We start from the raw sequence: 14,640 nt of genomic DNA on the forward strand, positions 1-14,640 counted from the left end.
ACCGTAGCAATTTCTCCATGAGTCTGCCTGGACTGAGGCAAATAAAGAGATCACTGTTTAACGAGAAAGTTAACATCCGGAAAAAAATAATCATGTAGTAATTTCCCCTTCAAACGATTTTGAGGTTTTACTATTTTGAATGACTACAACCATTCTGCCTGCAAAGAAATAAAGACAGCTGACGATAGTCTGCGGCCTGATAGGACAAATACTCCCAAGTGGCCCTTGACACACATGCATTTCAGTGATCCATGTCCAATGAGTCATGAATTCATCACACCACTAATGACATCTATCTGAATGCTTGAAAGCTGCCAGACGCTAGGAACTAAGAAATACTAACCAACATGGCATCCACCACAACAACCCACAAAGCGTAAAGGGGTTATAAAATAAAAGGAATTGCAGTGTGTATCAGAGACAGTGGGTATGAACTCTTTCGCTGTAAATACTGTAAGCAGTTAAAAGCACTGCACTGCTACTAATCGCTTAGGTGTCTAAATGTATTGTAAGCATTTTTATTTCCTATTTAATGGTGCCTGCACAGCCAGATGGGCGATTTTAAGCGCTCAGGGAGACAGAAAGTGGGTGAGAAAAGGATGAAGCCATATCAATTCTAAATTAAGTCAGTGCCATTGTAAAAATCGCAACATTTGCCAAAGTCGTTCACTTTTAAGAAATATCATTTATGCTACTTTATGAAATATATATTCATTGATTTACGTAATTAAGATCTAGAACTTGCAAGAAACATCATTCGGCCTATGTCTTCAAACCAAACTAAACTGCTGTAGTGAAAAGATGCTGCATGTCCGCGAAAGCTTCCCAGTCATCATGTTTTCAACAGTGGTCAATGAAAGTAAACCTCTCCCAGATCTCTGCACCACAAACATTCCCTCTTCAAGAAAGTCGCTCTCAATCTTGTATTTATTTTCGAATAAGGGTTCATTTATAATACATGCACCCCACCCCTCCTCCAGCGAAATGGTATGTAAAGTGAAGGATGGGCTCCCATGAAGATTGGGAATGGAGAGAGGTATTAGAGGTGTGAGGCCATGGTCAGGCTTCGGGCTCTTCACAAATATCTCCAGACAGTAAAATTTTTACTATGTTACATCATTGGGATGTTTTAAATGTTAAATATGCTAATGTGAGAAAATAAAGTGGCAAATAAAGGTAATAAAAATACACCCTGGTTATTTCTCGATTGTTTTTTTTATGGCGTGATCCATATGCACTGAAGAGGTGGAGGAGCACCTTACAAGGTTGTACAGGAAGACCCACATGTTGTTTAGCAATGCACAGTCAAAGTAACACCGAGAAGCAATATGGTCATGGAAAGAAGATGTGCAAATTAATTCCAAAACACCCAGTGGCACAGTTAATAGCAAGAGCTAAACGAAAGCGAACACTCATGTTAGAGAAGTAATATCACCAGTGTAAGGAGAAGTGGAAACCTTATAGAGGCTTTTAGTAATAATGGGAGAGAGGCTTTTATTTCTAGTAGATTACCTACCAATCTAGAATGTACCTACACTTCTTGAAATGCACAAATATGCCTTCTCTTCCTCCCTTCTGCTGTAACCACTTGTATAATAATTTCCAACTGTTTCTACGAACATGCTTCTTCGTGTACTTATTTCTGAATACATCTTCTGTGTAAACTTCCCTGTGATACTATAATGCTGAATAAAGCATGTATTGTAATTTTAATCCATGTGCATTCTTAATGCTGTACTAGAAAATCAAACGTATACCTTATACAGCACTCTGAAACCCACCTTTGATAAATCTGCTCTTAACAATGTACTCATAAATCAAAAATATATAGTATGGAGAAAAACTATAGAAGATGCAATGACAAGAACACAATAAAAGGAGGATGCAAATTACATTTAAGGAGACGTCACCAATAGTAGGATTTTTTATTATAGACAATTAGGAATAATAATATACATAAGACAGTGACAGGGGATGTTTATTAAATAAATCCGTTTTGAGATCTTTTTGAACCTAGTAAAAAAGATGGGCTTGTTTGCAAAATGTACATTTTCCACACTTACTGTGAGAAAATTAGAAGTGCTGCTGAATCATATTTGTGTCAACATTTGTTAGAAAATATTCTCTAATGCTGCCTAGATAGTAATGTATTACACGACACAATTTTAATGTGAGTTATATAAAATAACACCCCTGCACATCAATGTTACTTAGACTTTTAAACAGGATCCACAACCACGTCCTCATTAAATTTTATTTAGCTTGTTTGGAATATCTGACAATTTGTATATGACTTGTGAGAAAATGGAAGCTGCTTTGCATTCAGAAGAGTTGGGGCGCAAACAAAAATTGTTTCTGATCAAAGGGGTGGGGTTCAGCATAAAATGTGTAAAGATAGCTGGTAGAGAGAACGGATTTCCATGTTACAGCTTCCACAGTTCTTTCTGATACACATGAGTAATCCTCACCAGATCAAACCATGGACGGGCACATTTTACAATTTCACGAAGTTAAGAGTCTACATAAATGGAATTTTAGTGATGAAGAAGGAAACAAAGTTTTATCTGTGATATCTCTCGGAGTAAGAGAAAAAAGCAGGCTGGACTGGTTTGCTTCTATCAATCTAGTGTCGGAGTAAGCAGCATTACTCAGAACTGTTAGTCATGCTCTAGTGTAGCACTCAATCAGCTGTTTCAGTCATTAAATCATTAGTGTTCATTCGCTTTGTGCAAGAGAAACAGCCTGGGCGACCATCAGCTAACGGATATGGACATGTGCATATCATTTTCTCGCAGATCAAGTGAAAGATTAAGCATATAACAAGCTTGTATGATTTTAACTCAAAGCTTCCATATAACTGAACCACAAATGTGCCAACCGCAATTCAACAAATAAGATGGCAGAACAAGAAATTGGAATAGTAGTTACATGGTTGCCGCTTGATATCAGTGCTCATGTCTATGTGCAAAAGGTGTATGCCACCTCTTCTCCTATTTGTAAACATGATGAAAGGAATGCATATACTGGCAAAACAGGCGGCCACAGGTCAAACACTAAGGTGCTACATAAACTGCATTTCTGCAAGCTTTGCAAGAAAATTTTAATACTGTGCACACTTTATTGGATGCTGGTACCTTAGAGCGTATAAATACATATAGGCATATTCACTGATTCAAGGGCCTACACTTTTCCATTGTCACCACAAATTGCACAGGAATGCTACTTTACAAAGAGCTTAAACGAAAATAAGGGCACTTGGCCAATTCAAATTGGTTTACACTTTCAGATGCACCCTAGGTTATCATTTACGACTGGTCTATTCTCACTGTTGAGCTAAGGGACTCTAGTTCTGCCCAGTTTCCCATGCAAGATCCGAGTTACTCACCACTTCAATAATACTCGTGGAGGTTTAGGGGCTGCTTCACATTCGCACAATCCTGCCTACGGCAGGTGTGTAAGGGATAAGCATCCTCCATCAGCTGGTACATACAGTCAACAATTGCTACTTAGACTTCAGTCATCCATTGAGTCTCTATTGCTATTTGGTACATACCATTTAGGCCATAAAACAATAAGGGACTGTAATGTTAAATATGAAGTGGCTTGTGGAAGTACTTCAAAACAGAAAAATTACACATTGTCACTGGTCACCACCTGCTGCGAGATGGCAGGGACCATAGATAGAATTTGTGATGTGTGTAAAGCCCTATTAGCATAAAGGACACATCCCTTTGTGCTAGGGGATAAACAGTGCTCAAATCTTTTTCCGATGCTACTTCTGACATTTGGTACACAGTGTACAATTTACACAGTACAAAGAAGTTAGTTATGTAAATGTAAATGTAAATGTATAGGCATTTATATAGCGCACTACTTACCCGGAGGGTCCCAAGGCGCTTCGACCGCTGCGAAACCCTTCCTGGCTTCCCTGAGAGATGGTCCCTTAATGGGTATCTCCAGGGTGAGACCAGGCATCCCCGGCGGTCTGGTGGGGCCGTTAGTGAAGATGAGGCAAGCTAATGCCCAGAGTTGCCGAGTGTGATCGCTGATCAGAGTGGGCACCGAGGCGAGAGAATTATCGAGTCCGCTGACCCTGGTCCAGAAACCTGCCGCGCAGGGAATCGAACCCTGGTCCCGGGCCGTCCTCTGCTCTCGGGTCTGCCGCCTCTAACCAGTGAGCCACACTACTTCACTAAACTCTCACACCGGCATAATACAGCTAATCAATGGTGTGGAGCACGCAAAACAATTTTTGTAGGCCAAAGACTTTGATATATCCACAATAAGCCTGGTCTTCCGCAAGACTGAAACTTGAAAATCCTCCAGGAGCAGAAAGCACCCCAAATATTGGCAGGATCACTTCCCATATGCTTAAAAAAAAGCAAGAGTCTGCACCTTGAAGGATTCTTCTCACATGCAGGAAAGACACATTGGCTGCAACCCTGAAGGATATCTGCACTGCTACAGATACCCCAATCGGAAATTAGAAACCGACTTCCTGCCAGGTAGGATGCAGACAGCTTTCATATCTGAGCATGGACTACCTCCCAAACAGGAACATCACAAGTCAGCAAGGATCATAGCCTCGATGCTCTCTGTCCATCTGCGCCCAGAAAAACAATGAAACTCCTGAAATCAGTTATTGACCCATAGTTTGAGCAGTGTTGGTATGGACAGACATCGAAATCCAAAATGTTCAGTTGCAGCGAATTTCAAGGGTCTCAGTTTCAACAATAGCATAGTCCGTGTATCATCATAAGGACTGGGCTATGGCTACTCAAATTGAACTAAGAAGAGAAAGCCAATTTACAAGGATACCTCACTTTTGCCTTTTTTCCAAAATGTTTACAATCAATTTAAAAAAGCTGTAAATAACAAGTATTAATTACTAATATCCAACTCAATGATTCTATTTTATAGACTTGGTCAGTCTAGGGCTATCAAGTTATCAGATTTCTCTGCAGTATGTCCGTTACCTCCCTAAACTACTGTACATCTTAATACCACAATGACAGCCTGGTGGACAAAGGAAAGGATTAGACAAATGGAAATATGCTGCGGACATGGTCAACTGTTCAAGAATAAAGCAATGAACTCTACAATTGTAAAGAGAAAGCAGGGGAGGGGGGTGGCAAATGGAGGGAAAAGGCTCTGTTTCTGGAGAAATCTGTCTTAGAGAAGGCTGCAAAAAGGAGAGAAAACACTAGTGACGAGTACAAGTCCCACAGGATCAACTAGGTATGTTCACAGAAACAGAGATTCGATGTTAAAACAACAGCAGACAAATACAGATGTCCCATTTAGAGCAGGAACGTATTACTAGATAAAAATAGTTCTGGATTTATTTAAATTTGTGACAAAAACACTTTTTCAGTAAACTGCACATCTGTTCTTTTAGGTAGCACGGCATTACTGAAAAGCACCATTAATTAATCCTGCGATCTGCCCGGTAATTTTTTTTTCAGATTAGGAATTAAAAATTCAGCATCCACAGCACTAGGGCACACATTCAAACTGTGTCTAGTAGGTATATTATTAAATCTGTTATATTTGCTGAAATGTTTTTCTTCGATCCAGTTTGATGCAAGTTGAAGCATGTGTTTTCTTGTTGCCAAGTACTGTTTGCGGATACTCCATGGTTGAGTGAGCTGTGCAAGTGTGTAAAAAAAAAATATATATATTAAATCTTTTCACAGTTAATCTTAGGTTTGTGCACTAGAGAGTTGACACAAATGGAGGAAGGGAATGGCGTAGGAATACTTCAGTTCCTTATTTTTCATTCCTTTTTTTCAGTATTGGCCACAAGAAAATACTATATTAGTCTGTGTTTTGCACATTATTTTTCAGAGACAGGCAATGCCAACAAAATGTTTAGAATGAACAAACTGTTTTGCTAGCTAAGCCGCATACTTTTCGTTTGTTATGGATATCTCTTTCGATTGCAGTGTGGTGGGAGCGGGGTTCCTGAGTCCTCTAAATGTCAGTCAGTCCCCTTCCTTTTTAAATTTTTTCCGGATTTATTTCCTTCCTCACTCACAGGAAAGCTCAACTAAGAACATTTTGTACAATGCATAGACACTCTGGGAGCTGTATTATGCATTCTGCGAGCACAAGTATTCGTATCACTATTGCTATAAATGTATTTAAAGGTATCTATTGCCTACAATAGCTGCATCAACCAATGTTTGCTGATTTCCCTTCCATAAAGCGTATTGTACAGTACCTACTCAAATCATTTAGAGCCATTCCAAAACAATGCCCCTTTTGTGGAATTATGTAACAGATCAAAATCATGTTAAGAATGTACAGTGAAACTTTTTGTACAGGTTACGATTTTGCTATCAAATCGTCATACGAAAAGTATGGCTACATCACCAACAGGCTGCTTCTCTATAATTTACATTATAGAAGTTTGCTATTCACAACACTCCAAATACTTTTCACTGTAGAATTCCACTAAAGGCATTGTTGGCTCACTTTAGAGAAACGTGTTAATGGCGCAAAAACTCTACACAAAGCATCCACGCTACCTAGAAATTGAAAATTGTTAGGCATCCATATATTTAAATAGCCAAACTCCTGTAAAAAATAGATTAACAACAAAAGTTGCCTAGGCCTGAATTTTCAAGTCAATATATTTCACATTTCTGAAGAAAAACCACAAGTCCTCCAGATGCTTAAAACACACTTCTGTAATGCTCATGCAAATATTTCCTCAACAAGGCAGCACATTGAGATGATGTAGCGTGCAGCACTGGGCTACAGATCATTAACTCACAAATCCACTGTTAATATCTCTTCAATAAAGAGTCATAACCATTGTCTGGAGAAAACTCCAAATTCATTATGGAACTGTTATTTAATGCATTTTGTGGTTGAGTAGTCTAATGGGTTCTATTGGTTTAAGCTAGCATATTATTTTACCATTACACTTACGAGCTTGTTTTTCTTATGCTTGTCATCTGTTAACACATATTCATCATAACAAATATACTGCAAATTAATCCAGTAGAAAGTGATAGGTCAACTGCAATTTCTAGCTGTTTTTTGGATCTTCTCTGCAACCTCAAAAAGACACGTTTTAGACCTGGGAAATTTAGACTATCTTTATAGGTCCAGAATATGTTTACTACCTGCAATTAATATAGCATTAAGGCCTGCTTCTGAACCTGTAACGGTTGTGAAAGGCCCTCTTTCTGAGTTACAGGCCCACGCCACAGGAGAGGGCCTTTAACAACAGTTATACCTCAAGGCACAATCGTATAAAGCTATTAGAACATTCCAACCGCTTTGGCCAGAATGTTCTACAATAAACAAGGAGAAATAGAAATAAGAGTATTGGATCTATGAAGCTGAGGGTCTATGCCAGAGATTACTGACCCAGAGTTACTTAATGGTCTCCAGTGGGGATCCCAATATTCAAATGTTCTAATTATAATATTTGTAATTGTACCTTTATTTAGCACAAACTCATATCAAGGGCATTGAAGAGCATAACATGAGAAGCAGTCAGTAACATTCAATAAGGTCAGGTTCATGTTTTGTAAGACACAGGGACATTAAGTGAGTTTCCGAGAATCACAGGATGTTGAGCTAACGTCAGGACTCGAACCTGGGTCCTCAGTTCCAAAGTGGCAGCTCTGACCGTAGAGGCATATCCTCCCCTAACCATTACTGAAAACTCAACAGAGGTGATCGTGTAATATGGTCCTAAAATAGCCTGTCAATGGCTCAGTGAGTTAAAAGCGCACTGTTGACATGTCTGTGATAAGTGGATCAGGAGTTTGAAGCCCAACAAGACCTACTCGGGCTTTATCTACGCAAGTTTGATAAAAAATTAGCAATTCTACATTTGATAAAGATAGCTGGCACTTAGAAATGGAAAATTGCGATTTGAAGCTCAGTATAAAAAACATATTTACGGTGAAGGATTACTCAGTGAGTTAACACTTCAATGTGTGCTCGCCAAGTAATGAGTTTAAATCCCGACAAGGCGCACTCAGACTTTCAAGTCTTTCAAGGTCGGTAAACCGAGTGGCATTTAACTGGGTATTAGCAATGTGTTTGCAGCGCCAACACCCGTACACATGCAGTAGTATGCGCTACATGAAAAACATAAATCGTTACTGTTTTTAAAGGGGTTGATAAACAGGGAAGGAGACTCATGGTTTGCAATGACACTAGAAACTTGATGCGTCATAAATTGAAGAGTGCAGGCTTCCCAGTCGTTGCAATCCAGGATTCTTTCGAATTAAGCTATATTAAGAAATGGTTTGGGGCCACGATAGATATATATATATATATATATAGATATATATATATAGATATAGATATATATATATATATATATATATATATATAGAGAGAGAGAGAGAGATATAGATATAGAGATATACACACAGCAAGACATTTACACAACAATAAAACATGAAAGGCGATTGATCTACCAGCACTGTATAAGGTTTAATTAACATAGTTCGCTTCTGAATCCTCGTACACTCGTTACGACAATTTCAGCCCGCTCTGAATAACAAGTAATGGCACACGGAGCGGTTCGTCTTATGCTATCAAGCTCTCGGTGCTGAAAGCACAATAAACGACCGTCGGTATTCCGTCTGTGCGTCTTAGGTGCCGGCCCAGATGCTGGGGGTGCATACCTCAGAGCTCTCCACAGCTGCGACTCTGCGAGGCACGGCGCTCGGGAGGAAGCTCTGGGCACGGTTCCGGCGTCAGAAATAAATTAAAGTCAACAGAGCTCTTGCTCGTTCTCAGGCAGCCTGTTAGCAGGCTCGAGCGCGGGACCACACACGCGCCGGGACCACACAGCGCCAGCTGGGCTCCGTCGCACGCACCGCGAGGAGCTGTCAGTCTGGAGAGCGGGGCCTGGGAGAGAAGTGAGTGCGTGTGTGCAGTATCACTGCAGCTGGGGGCAGGGCCGCAGGGCCTGCTGAGAAAACACGCCGGTCACGGCCTCCTCCGCTAATGACACCAACCCTGGCTCGCGCCGGCTTAAATAGCCGCTGAAAGGCCCACAAAGAACTCATTTAACACCAATTAACCTGCAATCTGTTTCATGCCAGAATAACTTAACCCCTGCCATTCATTACTGCGTCAAACTGCAAGTCAAGGTCTCAGGTGAAACCCCCGGAGCCGGCGCGTTCAAAGTCACGGGATACATTTTGGAAACATGGCCCTCATGTAAAGTCCGTTCGCGAACCGATCGTAGAGCGCGGACAACTCGAGGGGTGTTTTCTGACCGGTGCATCCCAGGACTCCTTAGTTGTTGTTCATCAGAACAGACCATATGTTGCACCTTGTTCTTTTCTCCTGGATACTGGATACAGCACAAACATATCAATGTAAAGGGTAGGCCGATCTGGAGCAAGGAGCGAACAATTAAACTGTTACATGCGCAATATGTTAGTATAATTTATTTGTAAACTCACGTACAGCTAAGCATTTTAGGGGGGGGGGGGGCAATCTTTTGGCGTTACACCATTGCATCCTGAGAATTTAGGGCCTAAATACAAGTTCAGTGAGAATACAGCATTGTCAGTGCACTGGAATTATGCTGCAGGGGATCACCAATTTATGCAGCAGGTTTGACTAAATCATGCGGCAAGAAAAGGCAAATTATGCAGCATAATACAGCACATATTGATAGTATTACTCCATTTTGTAATTTCTACACATGATAATACTGTCCGGGCAAATATTTCCTTAGTAAAAATATAACATCTATAGACAGTAAAAAAAAACAACTGACAGATGACCAGTTAATCTTTGTGAAGGGCCTTCCACTGCACGCAAACACGTTACCTCATTTCTAATAACCTTTGATCCATTTGCGCTAGGAACTATATATTTTTTATTAAAGTCTGCATGTAATGCAGCAGATGATAGATGATCTGATAAATGCAGAAAATACATAATTATGCAGAAAAGGCCAAGGCCACGGCCACTGAATCGCATAATTTCAGTGGCCCTGAGCATAGTGTTTTGGACTCCTGGAAGTAAGGATGTATTGGGTCTCGATATTTAATGGGTTATGAGGAAATTGGGCCATTACACATTTTAAGCCAGTAAATCTGGAAAGAAGATGAGAAGAGGTGTTTCAGTACCGAATACCAGCAGTGTCTGCATTTTCAACCTATTTTCCTCATATAGGTTTTATTTACATGTACATGTGCAAAAACATTAGGGGTAAGGGTTTTCCAGCTCAACCTGAAATCCTGATCCAACCCATAACTTCTCATAATAAAGTCGCAGGTGCACAGTGCTGTATAACACAGGCGCCCAGAAGATAGTTAGAAAAAGTTCCCTTCAGACAAACATTAGTAACATCTAGACCATTGTTTGGTTAGAAACATCTAAACAGAACACAGTTTTTTACCTCTACACTTTTATATAAAGATAAATGGTAAATCAAACTGCATAAACCACTCAAATTGAATTAACACAGAGTTAAAGTATTACAAACATTTTATTAAAATCACAAAAAGTAAAAACCAATGAATTCATATATTTAAAAAGATTTTGTAACAATACATTTCCTATATTTCATAAAAGTCACTGTAACATGTATCACATTTTACACAAAACGAAAATACATTACAAATTCACATAAAAGAGAAAACACAATATCAGACAGTTGCATTTGTCATTGTTTATACATATCCTCCATACATATGAAGATGCGGTCTGGTAAGACTTCTATTTATACAATCCTACAACCGCGTTCCAACAGGGATTATGTCATCAAAGTAGCGTTGATGCGTTTAGATGGTTATTTCCTTTTATTCCATCTTTATCAAGACATGTATTCGTTCAGTTTTCTCCATATAGATCCCTGTTTGCTATCAGTCCTTTAGAGTATAGGGACTTTGCTCCTATTTGGAACTGGTTTTACCTCCAATCTCTCGATCAGATACTGTGGTTAATCAATTTAAAATTACAAGCTGCCACCTTCGAGTTTTGTGGGTAACTATCTGCAATGTAGTAGATTGTGATGTTGGCAGCTCAATAGTTTGGAAATACCTATTAGCACCCCTTTTTGTAGGTTGCTGAAATTCTCAGTATATGGAAATACTCTTCACAACTGTGGGGAGCAAATAGTTCCTCCTCCTTAACGATATGCTTCTCTATTGCAGCCTTGCTCCTGCAGCGTATTCCCTCTCCATGCGGTTATGCAGATAGTGCCACAATTGGCACATTTATACATTTTTTTAAAAAAAGGCCCAAGAAGACCCTTCAATTGGTCCATGTCTGGTTTAATTATGATAAACAGTATGTAGTTGTTTGCTTACATACCCAAAGCATAAGTCCTGTGTCTTCTCAGGAATGCCGGAATTAGCTTTCTACCTTATAATCAAAGAATAAGGGAGGTAATCCTATGTCGTGCTTTTGTTAAAGTTTTTTTCATAAGTGCAATTTTGGGTAACAATTTACTTGTGTGAATTTGTGATTTTTATTAGGCGTGTGGTTGTAGCCGATGAACGGATTAGGATACACTTGAATCAATTTAATTTGGTGGATTAGAAGTGTGATTAATAATATAATCTAGTTATGCCACATTTTTAAGAGAGACTCCATTTTATTAGAATGGGTGAAGTTTGTGACGTTCTAGTCATTCTTGCTCTTGCCCATTTCCTCTCCCAATTAATCAATCATAGCATTTAATCAGAGACCTGCAACAAATCGTTTCTTACAGTTTCCTCATAGCACAGTGTGCTATGAGGTACATGCTGACTGTCCTTGAAAAGGGTGTATTGTGAATTAAACTTTCATTGTGTGCTCTATGTGTCATTTTGAAGGATTTACGCTGGAAGCTCTGGTGTAGGCTGACAGAAGAACATAATTCTATGAGCTTTTATTTGAAAAATCTTTCATACTGTATTGAACCATCACTGGATGCAGTTGCTGAGGAGGCAAGACGATTTTCTTTTACCTTAAGACAGAGGTCTTCAAACTTTTTGATGCCGAGACCCCCTTGTAAAACCTTTTTAGTCGTAAGGACCCCCTTCCGACAAAAGTTTCTAGAAACTGGTACTCCTCATCATCAACTTTTGACAACCATAAATGCGCCTGTTAGACCTCATCACATCCCTCCATCATTCATCCACCCACACTTTCACACATCCATCCATCCACACTTTCATCCTTCCATCCATACATCCATCCTTCATCCATCCACCCTTTCATCCTTCAATCCATACATCCATCCTTTACCCATCCACCCTTCCTTCCATCCACTCATCATTCATCCACCCACCTTTTCACACATCCATCCATCATTCATCCATCCATGCAACCTTTTATCCATTCATACATCCATCCACCCTTTCATCTTCCCATCCTTCATCCACCCACCCTTTCATACATCCATCCTTCACCTATCCACCCTTTCATCCATCCACCCACCCTTTCATCCATCAATCTACCCATCATTCATCCCCCACCTTTTCACACATCCATCCATCCATCATTCATCCATCCACCCTTTCATCCATCCATCCATCCTTCATCTGTCCACCCTTTCATTCTTCCATCCATACATCTATCCTTCACCAATCTATCCTTCATCCACCCACCCTTTCATCCTTCCATCCATACATCCATCATTCATCCATCCACCCTTTCATTCATTCATCCACTCATCATTCATCCACCCACCTTTTCACACATCCATCCATCCATACATCCATCATACAGCCATTCACCCATCCTTTACCCCATCCACCCTTCCTTAGGCTTAAGACATGGGTTAGTGCTTAGAGATTTTTTATTACGAAGCTGCTTTTGATTTGCCAATGCGATTTAACCATGCTCATGTCATGCTGAATCTGCAGTGTTGCTAATTGTTTATGCATAAAATGTCTATTAAAACTCCTAGTTTTGAAGCATAAATGCGACATTTCATTTTCCTCCCAGGACTCTCTCCTTAGAATGCTGTAAGCACTCTTTATGAGATTGACACTTAGAATCTAGGGAGATTTTACTGCCTAAATAGGGATTTTTGCTCTAATTTTATGTCCTGTATCTGAACCTTCATGGCAGAATATGCATTTTTCTGTATTGTTTATATTATCAATTCTGTAATAAGTCTTTAAACTTATTTTTCAATCTTGAACTCAGTCATTCGTGGGTTCCAGTTTTGTTTTGGGTTTTACTCTGCCTATTTGTGGGCTTACTGTTGTAGAGAGTGGTGTCTCTTGCCACTAGACCAACGGGGCGGGATTGCCTGAGAGTAAAGATTGGGGTGCAATGAATATTGGGGTTCGGTATATTATTGAGATACGGCTGTCACCGTTTTTTTTAGATCCTTCTCACTTCATCTGCGCACAGGGAAAGAACCAACTGTATCTAGAGGAGCAGAGAGGCCAGCGGTAACTGTACCTTGGGGGGCCAGGTTGTACCCTCCTGTCAAGAGCGGTTGGCTAAAAATGAGAACATTTTAGTGATCGAGCTACTTACTTATCAATCACGCATATAAACCTGAAACTTTTGAAAGAAATTGGATAGTAATTTTGTCCTACATAGCAGCTGATTTTGTGGAGAGCTTGTGCCCTCTCTGATGGTTCTCATAACAGTACCATCAAAACTGCCTGAGTTGCCTCAAAAAGAGCCATGTAGTGCATCAGAAGAGGCTTGAGAAGAAATCTGGGTTCAATGTCTCGTTGTTTATTGCATAACAGACATTCATATTTCGGTTTTGATAATGTGTTAAGTGACCTCTACAAGGAGCAAAAATGAACCTGGGAAGATACTGCAGTTTGTTACATATTCGAAATTCAGAATTCAATTTGGATAGGACACAAGGTGACTTCCACAGGGGCAAAGGCAGAGTGGAAGGAGACCAGGAGGAAGGAGGGGAGAAGCTGCATTTTAACAAGATGCTTTCTGCTATAACCCAGAAATCCTTGCTGGCTGGTCTGAATGTAGGTGATGGTAGGTGTACTCAGAAAAATGTATAACATTCTGTAAATCCCAAAGTGACAGAGTCAGGTTAAAAACAGATTTCTACATGCAGCTTAAGTGTATGCAGTTGTTATTGTTTTTGTTCTATTGTGTAGTTCTATTTTGATAGGACCATTCCCAGACCACGCAATGTTTCATAAATAAGATTTTGTTTGTTGTTGCAGTTTTATATAGTGCAAACTTGGCACGACTACATTAAAGTAGCCAGCTCTCTCCTTCAATGTAATAAGAGACCAGGCTGCCTCTCCTGGCAGTTCAATACAAAGTTTCCAGGTCCTGGGTCTCAAACTTGGAAAAGTGAGTTGGAAGTGAATTTCCAACTCTGGAGCGCAGAGTTTCCCATCACCACTGGTGTGGTGACCCTACAGTCTGGTAGAAAATCTTGTCAAGAGGTTCGGGCCTCATCTTTATACTAAAGTGTTGGAAATACCCATATTTAGCAAGTTGCCACAGCAGATTTTTGCCTTGTCTGTTTGTGCTGGCTGCAGAACTGTGCACTTTACACCTGCTAACTAGTGGTCAAGTGCCTGTGCTCTCCCTTTCAACATGATGAAATTGGGATACCTCTGATTGGCATATGTAACTTACCTATAGGTCCTTAGTATATGCTACCCCAGGGTACCTAGGGCCTGTAGGTTAAATACCACAAGTGGACTGCAGCAC

The 14,640-nt window shown here is 40.0% G+C and overlaps 1 protein-coding gene across 2 annotated transcripts in view; it reads right to left on the reverse strand.

The window, feature by feature from the left end:
* EXOC2 (exocyst complex component 2) overlaps nt 1–14,640 on the reverse strand; it is a 1,143,674-nt gene that overhangs the window by 997,829 nt on the left and 131,205 nt on the right. Inside the window, exon 1 of one of the 2 annotated variants that reach the window (XM_086965056.1) lies at nt 8,658–8,713. The exons of the other annotated variant lie outside the window; for it this stretch is intronic. The gene's annotated coding sequence lies outside the window, so the exon portion shown is untranslated. Of the gene's footprint in view, nt 1–8,657; nt 8,714–14,640 lie in introns of those variants that run through there. 2 annotated transcript variants of the gene reach the window in all.

Source organism: Lissotriton vulgaris, chromosome 4_1 (assembly GCF_964263255.1).
Source record: "Lissotriton vulgaris chromosome 4_1, aLisVul1.2, whole genome shotgun sequence".
NCBI classification, from domain to species: domain Eukaryota; kingdom Metazoa; phylum Chordata; class Amphibia; order Caudata; family Salamandridae; genus Lissotriton; species Lissotriton vulgaris.